The 20844-nt window shown below is 37.5% G+C and overlaps 1 long non-coding RNA gene across 4 annotated transcripts in view; it reads right to left on the bottom strand.

Annotated features, from left to right (window-relative positions):
• The window catches only part of LOC123637391, a 30873-nt gene extending 10522 nt beyond the window's left edge, over window positions 1-20351 (bottom strand). For 3 of the 4 annotated variants that reach the window (XR_006734831.1, XR_006734833.1, XR_006734832.1), the window contains exons 1-8: window positions 20308-20351; window positions 19674-19729; window positions 17734-17863; window positions 17438-17596; window positions 12544-12634; window positions 12368-12437; window positions 2735-2834; window positions 2575-2633 (exon numbers count right to left, since the gene is read on the bottom strand). This is a non-coding gene — a long non-coding RNA (uncharacterized LOC123637391). The remainder of the gene's footprint in view (window positions 1-2574; window positions 2634-2734; window positions 2835-12367; window positions 12438-12543; window positions 12635-17437; window positions 17597-17733; window positions 17864-19673; window positions 19730-20307) is intronic. The other variant, XR_006734834.1, reaches the window with a different exon arrangement.
• Between the last annotated feature and the right edge of the window lie 493 nt (window positions 20352-20844).

The following is a 20844-nucleotide window of genomic DNA, read 5'->3' as shown; positions in this document are numbered from 1 at the left end:
TAATCTAGTGGAGGGATGTTCTTCTCATTTCTCTTTCAAAACAGTTAAGGCCATCATCACTGACATGAAAACATGGTAGACACTGAATACCTGTCCGACCTTGATTGAGCAAATTAACCTCTCATAAGGCCCTCGCACAATAAGCATGCAGCCCAGGGCCAGGCATTCACAGGTATTCAGGGTGAGCTAAGAGAACCACCACCATCCCTCACTGGCAAAGCAAAGGGCAATTTTTTTCGGTGTTTGCCAGGGAAGAGAGCAAAGGCAAAACCCTGAAGGAGGCATATTTAGAAGAGATGTTCTCTCTGAGGTATTCTAAATTCACACAGGGGCCTCTTATCAAAGGGAGATAAATACAAATAATGATTAATATCTTACAACGTTAGAAAAGACAGTTGCCTAAAATTTGAGGTTCAGCCAAAATAAATGAATTCTACAGGTTTCAGAAGACTAGGGGATATAATCTTCTCCAATGTTTAATGGCTTTTTATCAGCCATTGTCAAAGTGTAGTCTGGGAACCCCCTAAGGAACCAAAGGTTCTGTGAAGTCAAGACTATTTTGGGGGCCAGGCGCGGTGGCTCATGCCTGTAATCCTAGCACTCTGGGAGGCCAAGGTGGGCAGATCCTTTGAGCTCAGGAGTTCGAGACCAGCCTGAGCAAGAGCAAGACCCCCGTCTCTACTAAAAATAGAAAGAAATTATATGGACAGCTAAAATACATATAGAAAAATTAGCCGGGCATGGTGGTGCATGCCTGTCCCAGCTACATGGGAGGCTGGGGCAGGTGGATCACTTGAGCCCAGGAGTTTGAGGTTGCTGTGAGCTAGGCTGACACCGTGGCACTCTAGCCCCGGCAACAGAGTGAGACTCTGTCTCAAAAAAAAAAAAAAAAAAGCTATTTTGGTAACAATGGTAATGGCATTAAGACATTATTTGCTTTTTTCATTTTTACTCTCTCACAAATGTACAGTGGAATGTCCCAGAGGCCAGAAGACTCACAACAGATTAAGCTGAGAAGCAGATACGACAATCCAGCTATCTTCTATAAGCCAGACATCAAAGAGATTCACAAAAACAAAAAGCAATGCTTCTCTTCTCACATGTTTATTACACAAAGTCGTTATTTTTCATAAAAATGTTATTTCTATCAATATGTAAATATATTTTTGAAATCTCAGTCTCAATTTTTAATATGGAGAATATTCACAGATATAGCCCACAGAAGCAGAAGCTCCTTGGGGATCCTGCAATAAATGTTAAATATGTAAAGAGTTCCTGACTCCAAATTTGAGAACCATGCACAACCAACCACGGGCCTTCAATGAAGATGTTTTAAAAGGGTATCATCAGGCCAGGTGTAGTGGCTCATGCCTATAATCCTAGCACTCTGGGAGGCCAAGGTGGGAGGATCACTCGAGGTCAGGAGTTCGAGACCAGCCTGAGCAAGAGCGAGACCCCATCTCTACTAAAAATAGAAAAAAATTAACCTGACTACTAAAAATATACAGAAAAAATTAGCCAGGCATGGCGGTGCATGTCTGTCGTTCCAGCTACTTGGGAGGCTGACACAGAAGGATTGCTTGAGCCCAGGAGTTTGAGGTTGCTGTGAGCTAGGCTGATGCCACGGCACTCTAGCCTGGGCAACAGAGTGAGACTCTGTCTCAAAAAAAAAGGGGGTATCATCACCTTTAATCATGTATAATGCCAGAGAGAGAGAGGGAAGGAGAGAGAGAAAGGATTTTGAAAATGGTCCATACAGTCATTATTATTAATTGTGTTAACTGAAATAAATGGTAGGATGGATAAGTCAAATTTGAAGATTTTTTTTTTTGGCTTTAAAATATATGGCATGACCAGAATTATATCCTTCCTAAAACCATCTGACTTAGATTTCTGTAAAAGCAGCTTATTCTTAACTGGAAGAAAAAGATTGAGCCATGAAAAATTTATAGACGGATTCCTTCTGATTATTCAAGTGGGGCGAGAACACTAGAATCTTCCCTGAGGGCAGAGATAGAGACGTAACAGCCTCCACTCTCTGTTTCCCCAGAAGGGAGGGCAATATTCCAGAGGGACAGACACAGCAGCCTCAGGACGTACACTAATTACAACGAAGGGAACTGTGGTGGGTAAAACCATTTGTTGTTTAAAAAAATCTGTGCATATATATGTTGAAAATATATACAAATATAAACAAAACATACAGAATATAGCCTGTCAAAAGCACAATTTGATGTATAACAAAAATCAACTGTTTACTCAGAAACTGAAACATTCTGCTCAAAATCTAATCATTTTAATTTTTTAAAATACTGCTTAAAAATAAACTATTGAAATCAAAAACACAGAAATTTGGATGATCCTGGTGGGCTTTTCAAAATTTCCCATTCTCCACTGGTATCATTAGCCACACTCTGTCCTCAGGGAGGGGCCTCAGAAGTGGCCAAGTTTGAAAAGAAGTAGCTACTCAGCTGCTTACATGAGTTGTACCAATACTGACAGCCCATACTCTAGCTAAAGCACTACCTCATGCTTCAACTAAAATGCTTCTAGAAAGAACACTTTCAAAAGTACCTCAGCACTTGCAGATCACAGAACAATTTCAGATCAGCAGACTGTTTCCCCTCGAACTCCTAAAATTGAACAAAAGATTTGTTTAAGTAGTTAGCAGTTATTTTTCTCTGGAAAAGATCTTCTTAAAGTACAGAGAACATTCCGAACAAAGAGAACTTACCAGAGCGTCCTTTTCAAGGTGTTCCAGGGGCTCAATATCCTTCTCAAGATTGCTCAACCCTTGAAGAACAAAATTCTGAAACTTCTCTAGCTTATTGAGTCTGACAAATGTAAAAACCAACAAACTTCATTAGGACTACTTGGATGTGACAAAAGATACTCTTAATTAATCCTCTAATTATAAGATTAATTCAGATTCCTCTCCAGACATTAACTGTCTTGAAAACATGTGGGCATTTCCTGTCTCTTCCTGCCCTTCCCTGTTCACTCATTCCCAGCCTCAGAAACCTAACCACAGTCTTTCAACAGCAGCGCAAAGACAGCTGGTGTTTCAACATTAACTCTTAGCAGAGCACAGGACAGACGACTCCATGGAAGAGGAGTGGAGGCCGACCATCCCTTCCTACCTTCCACTCACTCCCCTTCCTCTTGCCTTACGCTGGCCTGACAGCTGTCGTCAGGTAAGGGCTGATACATTCTTTTCCCACCTCTAGGTTTTCGCTCTAAAACTCTTAACAGTTGCTATTCTGTGTCTGAGCTCCATGTACATTGCTTATTTGCTTATTGTTTGTGTTCCCCATTAGACTACATGTTCCCTGAAAACAGGAGCTCCTGGTGCTTGTCCTTACTGCGCTCTCACGTGGAGCACAGGGCCTGGCACCCAGGGTTGCTCGGCGTGCCTTTGTTGAACCAATACATGACGGAGTGTATCCCCACCAAAGATAATGAGAATTCCACAAATCCAAAGCCCTTCTGGGGCTTGTTTCAACTATCAATGACATTACATGTATATAAGAATTTGAAAAGTCTTACAAATTTCTATTAAAACCATAATGGTGTTATTCTACCCCAAGAAACTTTCTCCTTCAGTTGAATAAACTGACTCTTCATTCCTTTCTTCCCTTCTTTATTTGGAGACCATTCTCCCCAACAAGGAGCAATTTCTATACTCACCTTCCCTGTACCATTCAAATTTTCATTTCTAGAACCTGACTCAAGAAGCGCTTCCATTGTAATGGCTCTGGATTAACTCTGATCACTATAGGAACCGTCCCTCTACCCCCTTTCACAGCACCTTGGTACATGGTCATAAGGGGGTGTGTGTGTGTGTGTGTGGTGTTCCCTCTATCCCCTTTCACAGCACCTTTGTACTTCTTGCTATATGGTCATATGGGTGTGTGTGTGTGTGTAGCGTTTCCGAACTGGGGTAAAATATACATAACATAAAATTTACCCTTTTAACCACTTTTAAGTGCACAATTCAATGGCATTAGCTATATTCACAGTGTTTTCCAACCATCATCAATATCCATTTCCAGAACTTTTCCATCATCCCAAAGAGAAACTCTGTCCCCGTTAAACAATAACTCCCCCATCCCCCAACCTCTGGCAGCCTCTATTGTACTTTCTGTCTCTACGAATTTGACTACTTAGGTACCTCACATAAGTGGAATTATACAATATTTGTCCCTTTGTGTCTGGCTTCTTTCCTGTAGCATAATGTTTTTGGGGTTCATCCATGCATTAGAATTTAATTTCTTTTAATAACAGTCCATTGTATGGATATATTAACACCATCATTTATCCAGCATTTTTTAAATATATATCCGTGCTTGCCCTGTCTTTACAATTGGATTAAAAATTCTTTAAGAATAGCGTTTTAGGATCATACAGTGGTAGACCACGAAGAGACTTAAGGAGGGCATTTAAGTCACCCCCTCTTCATATAGATGAAGAACCACAAACCTAGAAGGGCTAAGTGACGTACATGAGATAAATGCTGTTGGTGGGTGATCACACATCTGTCACCTTGTTTGGAAATCTAATACTTACCTGCACAGGTACATCTGGTTTAAAAGTTTCATTATGCAATTCGGTGCTTTCTTTGCATCTTTTGAATAAAGTGGACTCCTTCTGTACCTAACCTAAACCACCACCACAACAGCAAAATGATCACATTTTGGTTAAATATAAATATATAAGTTGACTGCATGGTTTGTGTTAAAAAGACGCTGCCAGCAAATGGTGATATTCATAGCTAGCATCAGTGTTCAAGAACTATGATAAGGCATCCCCCTACACACCTTTCAGGCATTAGCAATACAGAACAAGCTAAAATGGGAAAATTTATATTCATGCTACCAATACGCATATTGAATACTGTGAACAAATACCCATAATAAATCGGCTTACTTTGGTATCACAGAAAGTAAGACAGGACTTTGAAGATCTTCCAAGTTAGTTAAATGAATTTGGTTAGGATAAGATACTTTTCTCGAAAGTGCTAATAAGTCATTAGAGATTTATAAATAACAGGACAGAAAAAGGAGGGGACTAAAATGGCTCTAATGTTCATCCCGTAGACAAGATTTTAGGACAACCTGCACATGCATGTGTCTCAAGACCTGCCACAACTCAGCTGACCAACCAGCCACAGTCTACCTCCTTCTTTGTCCCCAACTCCTCTCCAGTCCCTCGCTTGGTCCCCTCTTTTCTCTTCCTTATCTATTAGCATGACCAAATCATTGTTTTCCGGTAGTTCAGCTGTGTGAAAACACTACCATTGAAACCAAACCATGCTTCTGATTTCCACATAGGTCCCTTTGGTCCTATTGGAGCAAATGGACATGGAACAGATATAAATACAAACTACAATTCACAAAGACATTAAAATCAGTGGTCACATCTATGACAAATACTTCTCCCCAAAGATGCAGGAGCATCTTCGGATAACACCATTGATGAATGACATAAACTTGTGACTTTAAGCTTTTAATGAACTAATTTTTTCTTTTTTTCAGCTTTCTGGAGGTATAATTGACAAATAAAAATTATATATGTTCAAGGCATACATATGATATATGTGCACTCTGTGAAGTGATTACTACAAGCAAGCTAATTAACATATCCATCACCTCACCAAACTGTGTGTGTGTAAGAATAATGAAGAGCTCAAATCTCAAGTATACAGTAACATCACCATTAACCACAGTTACCACACTGTACATTAGGTCTCCAGAATTTACTCATCTTGTAACTGAAAGTCTGTACCCTTTGGCCAGCATCTCCCATTTCTTCTACCCCAACCCCTGGCAACAGCCCTTCCACTCTGTTTCTATGAGATCAACTTTTTTAGATTCCACAGGTAAGTGAGCTTGTGCAGTGTTTGTCTGGCTTGTATCACTTCGCAGAATGTCCTTCAGATTCCTAGCAAGTTCGCTTTCCACTTTTAGTGCTATTAGGACTATTACCTTGTATTTTCTTCTCAGTTCTCTAGTGAAGTTTTCAAAGGTTGTGAGAAGGGCAGACTCATTCAAGCTCTCTGGCACAACTTCTCAGGATGGAGTGAAGATGGCTTATGAACAACAAACATAACACATTACATAAAACTAACCGCTTCTCCATCCTCAAGGCCTGAGGTCCCCCCAATGCCCACACTGTGACCCTGCCCAAGGCCACCTCTCTGGAGGATCTCCTCAGTTCCATGCCTTTGACTATCAGCTTCTCACCCTCCCTCTCGCCTGAGCTCTCGCTAGTGGCAAACAAGTTCCCAATGGACTGTCGAGCATCCCCGTCTCAAAACCCACCCAATTCTTTTCTTCCCCATCTAAACCGCTCTCTTCCTTTCTATACCCTCAGCTATGACATCATCTCACTTCTTCTTTCTTCCCATACCCACCCTATTCACTACTGATTTTCCCTTTGAAAATTCTGGAATCCAATTTCACTAAATCACTCAATGAATATTTGGATGTTACTAAGCACAAGGAGTTGTGTAATGGGGCCAACAGGCAGTGGGCAGCAAAGAGGCAAGTGTCCTTTCTTCCCCCTGCTCCTGCTACCCCGGTCTCCCTGTGGATCCCCGGACACGCCAGGCATATTCTCGCCTCAAGGCCTTTGCACCTGAGGTTCCTTCTGACTATAGCACTTCCCCATATATCTGCACTAAGGACTTCTCTGGCCACCCAATCTAAAATTTCAACACAGCCTCCCAACTTTTTAAACCCCTTTCCCTGCTTAATTTTTTCTTAGCTTTCCTCATATAGAACATACTACATGTTTTACTTTTCTTGTGCATTATCCGTCTCCCCACTGGGAGGTCAACTCCAATGAGGGCAGGCATCTTGCCTGTTTTCTTCCCTACAATATCCTTGCCACCTAGAAAAGTGTCTGGCATGGAGTAGACACTCAATAAACATTTGCTGAATAAATGAAGGAATACCCAGCTCCTACAAATAAGATACTGGACATGCCCAAAGGAGATCTCGATAAAATAGACAAGAATTGATTTCAGTTCTCTTATTCTGATTCTCTTACTGGTGAGGATAGAGGTAGAGAAGCAACACAAACTTTAGAGACCTAAATACCAACTATATAAACAGATAAACAGAAATTAATAAATTTGGTATTTTAAGATCTACTAGAACTACTTTTGGGGGAAAGCTCTAAACATACTAATTTTTAGAACTTGCACCACAGCAGGAAATACCAGTTACCAACTTCAAGGTGACAAAACGAATAGGAAAATTGTGTTAAAATTATATCAAAGAACAGTCAATCTTAAAATAGTTCATGCTCTGTGGTATATATATAATAAAGGTGTTTTTTAAGAAAAATTAATAACCTAGGTTTAAATATCAACTTAGATTATTTTTATTAAAAGGAAAAAGAAAAACAAGAGAGGTAATAAATACTAATTGAGAGAAGGAAGATCCAAAAGCCAAAAGGTCTAAACTAGTAATAAGAGATATGCAAATAAATGATCATATATGAATGATCAACTTCATGAGACACCTTAATTTGTATTCTATAATAGAATTATCACAAACTAGAAATCTCACTAGAGATCACATTCCTACTCTGCAGAACTTGGAAGAGCCAATATCCAGCCTCTTTGAAATAAAAATATAAATTAATAAAATTAAACACATAAGAAATACTCTCAACTGTGAGAGGTACTTTATACAAGTTAGTATCCTGTTCTTCTCACTGTACTTATATTTAGGTGTGTTCATTTATTTGAAAGGTTTGGATGGATATTTTCTATAGAGTCACATTGTTTCAAGAGCAAAAGATTTTTAAAAATCAGTGAAGGAACCCAGGTACAGCTCCATCCTCCTCTTCCAGACTCAAGGCAAACAGCACTCATGCCTGAATCTTCTGTGGTGTCTATACCCCAAGTCAGGGCCCAAAGGAACCACTTAGAAGGGATTCCAGATAGCCTCAATTAGGCACCGATGAATGACCATTACATTTCCTTCTTTGCTGACTGTTCTGCCCTTTCTGGGACATTTTATTTTCTTCTTCTTCCTCCTTTATAGCAAATTTGTAGCAAAAGCCCAAAGCACAGGCTTGAATTTGGACATATCATATCCATACACTACCCAGGGTAAAGCAGGGCATCTGCCAGCACAGATACTAGTTATATGCACCAGAAAGAGAAATCCAGGAACACAGCATAAACAACCTGGTCAGCCCTTGAATTAATTATATGGAATTTGTGACCCTACTAACTAGGATCATCCAGACGGATGACTTCATGGACGTGAAAGTAGTCTGACACACAGAACCCTCCTCTGAAGTGGCGATGCTGGTACAGTGCTTTACCAGTACCCAAGGTATGGCTCTCCAGAGGAACCCGTGCTATGTCATGAAAGGCTACAAGTCCTAAGTGATGTCCTTGGCTAGGTTCTGTTTCCATGGTAACTGCATACCTCTTTTAACCAGCACTTTTCAGCATTCTCAGAAAAGAGTTAAAGCTACACACGGAGAACATCGCAAAAATGAACACAAACATAGTAACGGTCATCTCCAAAGAATGCGAAATCCGTGTGTTTGTTGGTGGCTGGCAGAGGGGGTGTGTCCTTGCTCTCACAAGAACATAGCTTTCTTTATTTCCATGATAACTGAAGACTTTGGCAATCTGCGGAGCTTCTGAACTTGTCTGGGGTGGCCTCCAAGACACAAGTTTTAGAGAACACAGTTTGGTGTTCACACTGCATTTTTAAACTCATATTTCTGGTAAAAACAATTGTTAACGCTCGACAAGAACCAATCCTATGGTTAACAGCCAGGTCGCCTAAGTTAAGGCATTTTTTTTAAACATTGCTCTGAAGCGACACCCTGTGGCACAGAATGATAAAGGCCAACAGAATAGCGTCTTCACCAAAAGTTCTCCTATGTGATATTTACAGCACTTCCTCACTGCCAAGTCCTTTGTTTATTCTACCAACGTTTATCAAGTGCCGAGAATATGAAAAATTAAGGACCCTCTTTACCATTGAATTACTCAGTCTGATGGGAACTGCTAAAATATCTTTTGTATGCATTAATGCATTTTAAAAATCTATAAACCAATTGACAAATATTTGTGACCACGTATAATTGCTTATTCAAATATGGAATCATGCAGAAGTACATCATTAAATGTTGGGTTTTTTATAAGTTTCTTACTCGGTTACCTTGGCAAATACAGAATGCCTCTACATGGGAGGCACTGAACTAGGCATTCACAGCACTGAATGGAATGAAGGAGCTAAGCACCTAACTCCTTTCTGATTCTGGGGGCCTCTCTAAGAAGGCAGATGAGGGCAAAATGCTATACCATAAATAAAATTACCCTGCTTGCTTTCAGTTCTGGAAGCACAGCACATCAAAAGTTCTAGGGTAAACATTAAAACACAAGTAAGGCTGGGTACAGTGGCTCACACCTGTAATCCTAGGACTTTGGGGGGCTGAGGTCAGAAATTTGAGACTAGCCTGAGCAAGAATTAGACCCATGTCTCTACAAAAAATAGAAAAATTAGCTGGGCATGGTGGCACATATGCCTGCAGTCCCAGCTACCCAGGAGGCTGAGGCAGGAGGATCACTTGAGCCTAGGAGTTTGAGGTTGCTGTGAGCTATGATGATGCCATTCACTCTAGCCCAGGTGACACAGTGAGACCCTGTTTCAAATAATAATAATCATGGTGATGATGATGATGATTATAATAAAGACTTCCTATCCCCAAAATTCCCAGGTAATTTGACAGGTGATTTCTACCAAACTTTTAAGAAACAGTTACCTTATTGTAGATGAACTTTCCCAGAAAAGCAGAGAGAGAGGTGCTCAGCCTCCCTCCACAGGCTGCTGTGACACTGATTTCAATGATAGCAGGAGAAAAGCTTAAGTCTGTTCCTCATGAATGTAGATGTAAAGCTCATTAATACATTATGAGCTAAAAACACCCAAGAGTATATATTTTTTTAAACGCACCATGATCAAGTGAGGTTCATCCCAGGAACACAAGTGTGGTTCGACAACATAATACCTATCAGTGTAACTTGTCACATTAATAAACAAAAAAGACCACCCCTCTACTCTTTGTTTCTATGCGTTTGACTTTTTAAAATTCCACATATAAGTACAGTCATGCAGTGTTGGTCTTTCTGCGTCTGTCTTACTTCACTTAACACAGAAGGGTGGTTACTAGGGCCCAGTGGGTGGAGAAAATGGGAGATATTGGTCAAAGGGTACAAACTTTCAGTTATGAGTAAGTTCTGGAGACTTAATGCACAGCATGATGACTGCAGTAAATAATAATGTACATGGACTTAAAATCTGCTAGGAGAGTAGATCTTAACTATTACGACACACACAGAAAAGATAACTATGTGAGGTGATGAATATGTTCGTTAGTTTGATTATAATCATTTAACAATGCATATGGACATCAAAACATCACCAATACATACCTTAAATATATACAATGTTTATTTGCCACCTATACCTCAATAAATTTGGAAGGAAAAAAATGAACTAAAGGAGAAAATTCATTTGATTATCTCAGTTGATGCAGGAAACACATTTCGTAAAGTTCAATACTATTTATGATTCAAAAAAACTCAGAGCAAATTCTGAATGGAAAGGAAATTCTTTAACTTGGTAAAGATTATATACCAAAAATATACAGCAAGTATATATTTTACTTAACGGAGAGACTTCAGATTCATTTGTTACAAAGTTAAAAATAAGAAAAAAATGCAGACTTTCACTGCTATGTTTAACATATACTGAAGATACTAGCCAATGCTATGAAGAATGGAAAACAAAAGATCTAAGTAGCAGAAGGGGAGAGATAATCTCTTATTTTTTGCAAATAATAGCATCATCAACTTAGAACCAAGAGAATCAACAGAGAAATTATTATAAGAGCCCAGAAGGTTGTCAGATGCAGGATTATAACAGTCAAAAGCATTTCTCTGCTTTAGCAGTAACAAATTTAAAAACAACAGTAACAAAATCATAACAAAATCACAAATATCTAGGAACTAACATCAACAATACATAAGCCCTTCATGGAGAAAACTTTAAAATTCTATAAAACACACAGACAATACAAATCAATGGAAAGACATTTCGTTCTCTAGCTAAAGAAATCCTGTATTATTGAGAATTAACTTTTAAGTACACTAGATCAATGAAAAAAATCAAAATAAAAAATAGAAAATATTTTAAACTAAATAACAAATGTTATATATTAAAGAATATTTCAAACTAAACAATAACAAATGTTATATATTGTAGAATATATTATATCCTACAATGTAGGATTCACCTAAAGCAGTACTTAGAAATGTACAGCATTATGTATTAAAACAGTAAGTAATATATGATAATATGACTTTTTGGTAGAAAAGAATTTCACATGACTAACCACAGAAGAAAGATTGATGAATTAGAATTCACTAAAATTAAAACCTTTTATCAAAACAGCAATTATAAATACAGACAGATAAGTGCAAACCACAAAGCAGAAGATATTTGTAACATATATAACCAAGGACTCATGTCCAGAATATGCAAAGAATTCCTAGGAATCAATTTTGTATTTGATTCCACTACTTTTTTTCCCCACTTGTGCGTTCTGAAAAAATACTGTATGTTCAGAAGAGCTTGTGAGATGTGGGCAGTTTAAAGAAGGATTATAAAGCAAACATCTGCAAAGTGGATGGTGATTTGTAGATATTTATTGTGTTACTATTTGAAAAACAATTTATAACTATTTGAATCTTTCTGATACATAATTTAAAATGTAAAGAAAAAACACGCAATTAAGAAACACCATAAAGAGTAGAGAGGTGTTATATTAATTCATTATGTTATATTCTATACAACATTATATACCGTTATCATAGACAACACTGTGAACTAGACTGGAAACTTTCATAGCACCGTGATTATGAGAAAATGAATTCAGAAGTTTTAATAATTTGTCCAGACAACCTTTCAGAACACTTCTTATAAATTGCAAGTGACTTACACACTTGGGGATGGAATAAGCTCTAGACCAAATCCTTAGGTGCCCCCACCATGCCCTCCTCTGAGACAGGAGAGGAGGTGTGAACAGCTGGTGGATTCTGGTCTCAGGCTGTATTTTCCTTGGCACAAGCAGTTCTGGTTCCCGAGTGAACTGAATGAAGCCCCCGTTTCTCCTCTTAACCTGCATGAACACCTACCTGGACCTCTGCTCACCCATGGCCTGACAATAGTCACTCTATAAAGTGATTTTATCTGCTCCAATGTAACAGCCCAGCCTGCCAAAATCAGATCTCATTGTATTCTGTAAGAAAAAGAGTTTATTATTCTCTCACCTCTATCTTCCAAGTTTTGCAGCGTATGTTTGAAGCTAGTACTCTCCAGTAATGACTCTTGGTTCACAATCTTAAAAACAAAACAGACCACAAACATATGTATTTTATGGCAAAACAAGAAACAAGTGGTGCTGTGTTACCCCTTAATATTAATTCTGGAAAACCAGATGAATTACCAACAATTAAGTAGTGCCTTATATACATTTTCTTCATCTTCTGAGTGCTCTGAGGAAGAGAACTTGCTTAGTGGGTGAGGACCTCGAAGGCCTAAGTGTTAGAAAAGTTTCAAGTGAATAAATACACCAAGTAAAACCTGGAAGCAGTAACATTTCACTATCGCTCTAGATATTAAATCTCATCATCAAAAAAAAAAAAAAAAAGAAACACAGTCCTAAATAAAACAAAAAACTACTGACTGTATCTTTCTGGGCATAGATGCCTATTAGGTTTGTAGCTCTGTAGATAAAATGAATAGCCTGGTACCTCGACTGGATCAGCACCTTCAGTAGCTGCCCATCTGGCCCAACTACATTGGCAAGGATTCTTCAACCTCAATCTTGTGATTCTTTCCCTGCTCTCCCTCAGATACCCCTTCCTTATTTCCTTTTATTCTTTATGAATTGAAATATATATATATATATATATATATATATAGTGTAATGATTATCACCATCAAATTAATTAACAGATCACTACTCACGCTGTACATTAGATCCCCAGAACTTGTTCATCTTATAACTCAAGTTTGTATCCTTTAATAACTCCCATTACCCCACCTCCCAGTCCCTGGCAACCGCTGTTCTACCCTCTGCTTCTATCAGTTCGACATTTTTAGAATCTACATATGAGATCACATGGTATTTATCTTTCTGTGTATGGTTTATTTCACTTAGCATAGTATTCTCCAGGTTCATCCATGTTGTCACAAATGACAGACTTTCCTTTTTTTATGGCTGAATAATATTTCTGTGTGTATGTGTGTGTACACCACATTTCTTCATCCATTTATCCATTGATGAACATCTGTGATGATTTCATTTCTTGGCTCTTATAAGCAATGCTGCAATGAACATAGGGGTACAAAATTCTCTTTGAGATACTGATGTTATTTCCTTCAGAAGGGGGATTGATGGACTGCATGATAGTTCTATTTTTAACTTTTTGAGGAAACTCCATAATGTACTCCACAATGAGTATACCAATTTATATTCCCACCAACAGTGTACAAGGGTTCCCTTTTCTCCACACCCTTGGCAATACTTGTTATCTCTTATCTTTTTGATAAGAGCCATCCTAACAAGAATGATATCACATTATGGTTTTGATTTGCATTTCTCCAACAATTAGCAATGTTGATCACCTTTTCATATACCCATTGGTCATTTGTACATCTTTCTACTCAGGCCCTTTGCCCATTTTTAATTGAATTGTTTTCTTGCCATTGAGTTGTGTAAGTTCTTGATATATTCTAAATACTAACCCCTTATCAAATATAGAGCTTGCAAAAATTTTCTTCCATTGTGTAGGTTGCCTTTCCCTTTTATTGTTTTCTTTGCTGTGCACAAGGTTTTGAGTTTGATGTAGTCCCACTGGTTTATTTTGCTTCTGTTCCCTGTGCTTCTGGGGTCATCAAAAAATCATTGCCAAGATCAATGTCAAGGAGTTGTTTTTTCCCTCTATTTTCTTCTAGTAATTTTACAGTTTCAGATCTTAAAGCCTTTAATCCATGTTGAGTTAATTTTTGTATACAGTGTAAGACAAAGGTTTCATTCTTTAGCACGTGGATATCCAGTTTTCCCAATACCATTTATTGAAGAGACTTTCTTTTCCCCATTATGTATTCTTGGTGCCCTTATCAAAGAGTAATTGATTGGATGTGTGGGTTATTTCTGGACTCTCTATTCTGTTACCTTGGTCTATGTGTCTGCCTCTATGCCAGGACCATCTTGTGTTAATTACTATAATTGTTAAATATAATTTGAAATCAGGAAGTGTGATGCCTCTGGCTTTGTTCTTGCTCAAGATTGCTTTGGTTATTAGGAATCTTTTGTAGTTCCACATGAATTTGGCGATTGTTTTTTTCTATTTTTGTGGAAAATGCCACTGGACTTTTAATAGAGATTACATCAAATCTGTAGATGGCTCTGAGTAATATGACATTTTAATAATACTAATTCTTCCAATCCATGCACGAGGACTATTTTTCCATTTTATGTCTTTAATTTCTTTCATCAATGTTTTCAGTGTACAGGTCTTTCACCTTCTTGGTTAGATACATTCTTAAGTATTTTTCTGAGCTATTGTAAATGGTATTTTCTTGATTTCTTTTTCATATTGTTCACTGTTAGTGTTTAGAAACACAACTGATTTTGTTGTTGTTGATTTTGTATTCTGTAACTTTACTGAATTCATTTATTTTAATTCTAACAGTTTTTTGGTGAAGTCTTTAGGGTTTTCTATTTATAAGATCATGTAATCTGCAAACAGAGACAATTTAACTTCTTCCTCTCAAATCCGGATGCCTTTTATTCCTTTTCTTGCCTAACTGCTCTGGCTAGGACTTCCAGTACTATGTTGAACAGAAGTGGTGAGAGTGGGCACCTTGGTCTTACTCTTGATCTTAGAGGAAAAGCTTTCAGCTTTTCATCATTGAGTAGGATGTTAGCTGTGGGCTTGTCATATGTGGCCTTCAAGTTGAGGTACCTTCTGTACCTAATTTGTTGAGTTTTTTAAAACATAACATCATGTTAAATTTTGTCAAATGCTTTTTCTGTATCTATTGAGATGATTCTATGAAATTTGTCCTTCATTCTGTTAATGTAGTTTATCACATTTATTGATTTGCATATGTTAACCATCCTTGCATCCCACTGATAAATCCCACTCGAACATGATGTATGATCCTACTACTGTGCTGAATATGGTTTGTCAGTATTCTTTGAGGCTGTTACATCTATCTTCACCAGAAATATTGGCCTGTAATTTTCTTTTCTTGTAGCATTGGTATCTGGCTTTGGTAATAAGGTAATGTTGGCCTTGTAAAATGAGTTTGGAAGTGTTCCATCCTCCTCAATTTTTTGGAAGAGTTTGAGAAGGATTGGTACTAATTCTTTAAATGCCTGGTGTAATTCACCAGTGAAGCCATTTAGTCTTAGACTATTCTTTATTGGGAGGTTTGATTACTGATTCAATCTTCTTACTCATTATTCAGATTTTCAATTTCTTCATATTTAGTCTTGGAAGGTTGACTGTTTCTAGGAATTCATCCATTTCTTCTAGGCTTTCTAATTTGTTGGAGAATAATTTGCCCAGTTCATAGTACTGTCTTATGATCCTTTGTATTCCTGCGGTGTATGTTGTACTATCTCCTTTTCCATTTACAAATTTTATTTGAGTCCTCTCTCTTTATCTCTTGGTTAGTCTAGCTAAATATTTGTCAATTTTGTTTATCTTCTCAAAAAAACCAACTCTTAGTTTCACTGATCATTTCTGTTGTCTTTTTACTATTTCTTTTATTTATGCTCTAATATTTATTATTCCCATCCTTCTGCTGACTTTGGGTTTACTTTGTTCTTTTCCGGGTTCCTGAGGTGTGAAGTTAGGTTGCTTGAGATTTTTTTTTCTTACTGTAGGTACTTAATTGCCACAAAATTCCCTATTATTATAATAACACTGCTTTTGCTGTGTCCCATAAGTTTTGGTATATTGTGTTTCTGTTTTCATTTGTCTCAAGATACTTTTTAATTTCTCTTTGATTTTTTCTTTGATCCACTGTTTATTCAGGAGTGTGTTGTTTAATTTCCACATATTTGTGGATTCTCCAGTCTTCCTCCTATTACTATTTCTAGTTGCATACCCTCATGGCCATAAAAGACATTTCAGATTATTTAAAGCTTATCAAATTTGTTAAGATGTGTTTTGTGGCCCAACATATGATCTATCCTGGAGAACGTTCAATGTACACTTGAGAAGAATGTGTGTTCCACCGTTGTTGAATGGAACGTCCAGCATATGTCTGTTAGGTTCATTTGGTCGACAGTATTATTCAAGTCCACTGTTTCCTTATTGATTTTCTGTCTGCATAATCTATCCCTTTTTGAAAATGGCATGTTAAAGAACTTTACTAGGTTTCTATAGCTGTCTATTTCTCTTTTCAGTTCTGTTAATATTTGCATTATATATTTAGGTGCTGTAATGTTGAGTGCATATATATTTACAATTGCTCCATCCTCTTGATGAAGTAAGCCCTTTTATCATCATACAGTAACCTTCTTTGTCTCTTGTGACAGATTTTGACTGCAAGTCTACTTTGTCTGATATAAGCATAGCCAACAACTGTGCTATCTGTTGGTTATCATTTGCAGGGAATATCTTTTTCCATTCCTTCACTTCCAGTTTATGTTTGTCTTTAAGGCTAAAGGGAGTCTCTTATAAACAACATACTGTTGGATCTTGTTTCTTCTATCCATTCAGCCACTCTGTGTCTTTTGATAGGAGAATTTAATCCACCTATGTTTACAGTGATTATTGATAAGGACTTACTACTGCCATTTTGTTAACTGTTTATTGACTATTTTGTAGTCCCTTTGTTCCTTTTTCCCCCATCTTGCTGTCTTCCTTCCTTTTCCTCTTTAATGCTATATTTTTCTCTCTCCTTTTTTTTTTTCTTTTCTCTACTTCTTTTCTCTACTTCTTTTCTTCCAGTGGCAGCTCCACTAAGAAGTTGTCAGTGAAGTATTTACTAAGTGTCATTGTATGCCTGGCAATGTGCTAAGCTGCAGAATAACAAAGGGGAACAATACGATATCACTACTCTTAATAAACTTAAAAGATACAGACAGTTAAAATAAAATACAATGAGAGTTAAGATAAAGCTTCTAAGTCAAGAGTTGGCAAACTCTGGCCCCCAAGCCAAATATAGTCTGCTACGTGATTTTATAAATAAAATTTTATGGAAACACAGCCACAGTTGTTGGTTTACATCTTGTCTGAGGTCAGTTTTGTGCAATAACTGGAGAGGTGAAGAGCTACAATAGAAACTATATGGATCAAAAAACAAAAACTACTTACTATCCGGTCCTTCACAGACAAAAGTTTACCATCCCCTGCTACAGGTCATCATTTGAGTCGTCTTGCTTCTTTAAAAGAGGAAGAACACCAGCAATTCTTGTACATAAGCTGATCTCCAATGTCAAAGCAAAATTAAAACACAACATCTTCCATCATTTGCTAATAAAGACATTAAAAGAACAATCTTACCTTCACACTTTCTTCAATAGATACTAAAAAAAGAATGTTTTGTTTATCTCAAACTACTTTTCCCAAAATACAATTTTTTCTGTGTAAATCGACAGAAAATCACGTACCTGTTTTTTTCGCAGAATCTTCAAGAGTTAAAAAGGTAGAACTACTTGGGAATTTTGTTTCAGAAATTTGCGGAGGCGTGGTGTCATTTTGCCTGGACACGTCTTTCCGTAATGGTCTTAGAAGTTTAGCCTAAAATACAGAACCTTTTTAAAGTATTAGTATTCATAATCATTTAAAACAAAAATTCCAAGACATTTTCTTTTATTTATTTTTGTAGAGACAAGGTCTTGCTATGTTACCCAGGCTAGCCTCAAACTCCTGGGCTCAAGTGATCCTCACACCTCCGCCTTTCAAAGTGCTGGGATTACAGGCACGAGCTACTCTGTCCAACCCAAGACATTTCCAATATCCTTTTAAGAAACTTAAAAATTGGATTTACTCCATTTAAAGATAAATGTGAAGACCACAGATCCCTGAATCAGAAGAACATTAGGTCATATTTCAATTGATAACTTTAAATTAGTGGTTCTCAAACTGTGGCCCAGACCGGAGCATCAGCAATACCCGGGAATGTGGCAGAAATGCAAATTCGCAAACCCCAACTATAACCTGCTCAATCAAAAACACTAGGGATAGGACTAAGGAATCTGTGTTTTAGCAAGCCATTCTGGTCATTCTGATGACCATGAATGTTTGGGAACCACTGCTCTAAATCAGGAGCCAGCAAACTACAGCCGCTGCCTGTTCTTGTAAATAAAGTTTTATTGGAACACAACACATCCATTTCTTTCCATGTTGTCTATAGCTGTCCTCTGGCTACAAAGGCAGAACTGAGTAGTTGCCACTGAGACTGTACGGCTCTCAAAGCCTAAAATATTTTACTATCTGGCCTTTTACAGAAAAAGTTTACCAATCCCTGCTCCAAATTATTCTCATATACAGAGAAAACTGTATTTAGAATACTAATATTTGCACAAGACCAGCAATGTCCTCATTGAAAATCAGCATAGACTTCTTGACAGTTGCACAATCTACGTTTATGGATTTCTGAAGCTGTGATGTTTCTTTGGTGCTTATTTAAGACAAATGCTGTATTTATTAGAAACTGTTCTTTTGGCCCATTTCTAACTGATAACTCATTGTTTCAGGCTGAACTGGTCAATGAATAGTTAAGAGATTACTCTGGCTCACAGGTTTAGCCTAACTCTGTCCTTACAGGACATGAGAGCCCTTTAGATTCACAGAGGGCAACATGCCCCAGGCTGACTCAAGAAAGCAGACAGAGCTATAGCTGGAGCGCCGGCTGCACGATATTTCTGCAGGGGCAGGCAGGGTGCTGTTGACACCCTCAGAATCACAGCAGCTGCCCTTTATAAAATCCCTAGGTTATGTGGCACTATACTCTGTAGTCCTTATATATCTCATTTGATGAGAAACAAAAACCAACTGCTGAGAGAGGTAATTCAGCTAGTAAGAGGCAAAATTTGGTTTTGAATGAGTGCAGACACTGAAAACCAAATTCTTAACTACTCTGATGTAACAAAAAGGATAAGTGAAGAAAAATTAAGAAAGCTTTGAGGCTTTATTCAATATTTATATAAGCTTAAAGGCATCCCAACCACTGACAAAGGAAATAAATGATTAAATCATTAAAAGCTTTGGAAGTGACATGTCAACAAACAAAACTAAGGGAAGAACTTAATGAGTTTACTTTAAAATGTAAATTCAAAAGAGCATATATTTGCAGGAAATTGGCCCAGATTTTTAGCATCATTCATAGTAAACATCCTTTGGCAACGTTTGGGAACAATGAAAAAACAGCCGAAATCTTTACCCAAGATTCATATGAAATGTTCAGAAGTCCTTGCAGTTTCTATTGGCAGTGATTCACATACCAGTAAACCAATGGTTTGTTATTCTCGTATTCCTAAAAATTATTTGAGAAATAAATGCAGTCTAACCCACAGGGCATGTGACAGCCAAGATAAAATTTACTTACTTGGTCTTTCTTGTGGTCATGGTCACTGCCACTACTGAGAGGGAAAAGTGGCAAGACTGAAATGAAAGAAAACAAATACATGCTGGATACGTTGACTTACAAGACATAAATTCATTTTCCCCCTTCCAACATGCAAATACTAAAAAGCAACTCCCACTTATGTTCAAATGTCTAAAGTTCCCTTTCTAATCATTCAACCTTGTTCCTCACCACCCAGAATGAATTCTCTGCCCCAGACCTGCCCCGAATGTCACTCTCATATCCTTGTTTTGTCCTTGTAGTTTTTCCTAACTAATAACGCTTCCCTGTCTCCTCTTCAGATCCTACGCTTTTTCCCAAGCATCAGCTAAGGTCCCACCCGTCTCTTCCTTGCAGATTTTCGTGATGATTCCAGCTCATGCCAGATTCCTTTCATCTGAACTCCTACTCCATTTATCCATAGCTCATATTTAATTGCTGGTTAATCCCATATTCTTCTGTTTCATGTTTCATTTCGCCTTTCCAATGTAATTATAGCAGGGAAAGAGACCTCATGATCATATATTTCTTTGGTACCTTTTCCTACCACATACTAAAAAATAAATACCTACTGATTTATTTGAAAAGTGACTCAAAAGACATATGCCAAACTTACTTCTTATACTACTCCTGGTTCTTATCTTTTTTCCACTAGAGTATGATTTTAGGGATTTCTTCTTTTGGTTACTGGTCCAAGATAGTTCACTGGTACTGGTACTTGAATCTTGACTACTCTCAGAGAAGAGATGTTTCCTGTAATTAAACTTTTACAAACACAGATGAGAAATGAGAACTTTTAAAGGGATGTTAGTGGCACTTATGGACAACTAAACATATTACCACAAAGCTAGACACAGAAGTAACTCCTTCTAGAAAACTGGGCTCTCACATAATAAAAAGACAAAGAAGTAAGGAGGCGAAGAAAAAGAAGAAAAGGATTATTCCACTACTAAATTCTCAACCAAGTTGCTATTGTAAAGGATGACAAAATCCTCTTGAACCAAATGTTTGCAACTGAAGAGAGGTTAGAGAACTGTTCAAAAGCTGAGGCACTTTAATATTGTGCCAACATTACAACTTCAAAATACTAAATCAAATGACAAAAGAAAGTATCAAAATATTTTTTGCAAAGACATGCTTCTCTGTACACTTT

Source organism: Lemur catta, chromosome 4, assembly GCF_020740605.2.
Source record: "Lemur catta isolate mLemCat1 chromosome 4, mLemCat1.pri, whole genome shotgun sequence".
NCBI classification, from domain to species: domain Eukaryota; kingdom Metazoa; phylum Chordata; class Mammalia; order Primates; family Lemuridae; genus Lemur; species Lemur catta.
This window is presented reverse-complemented; position numbering and strand designations above follow the sequence as displayed.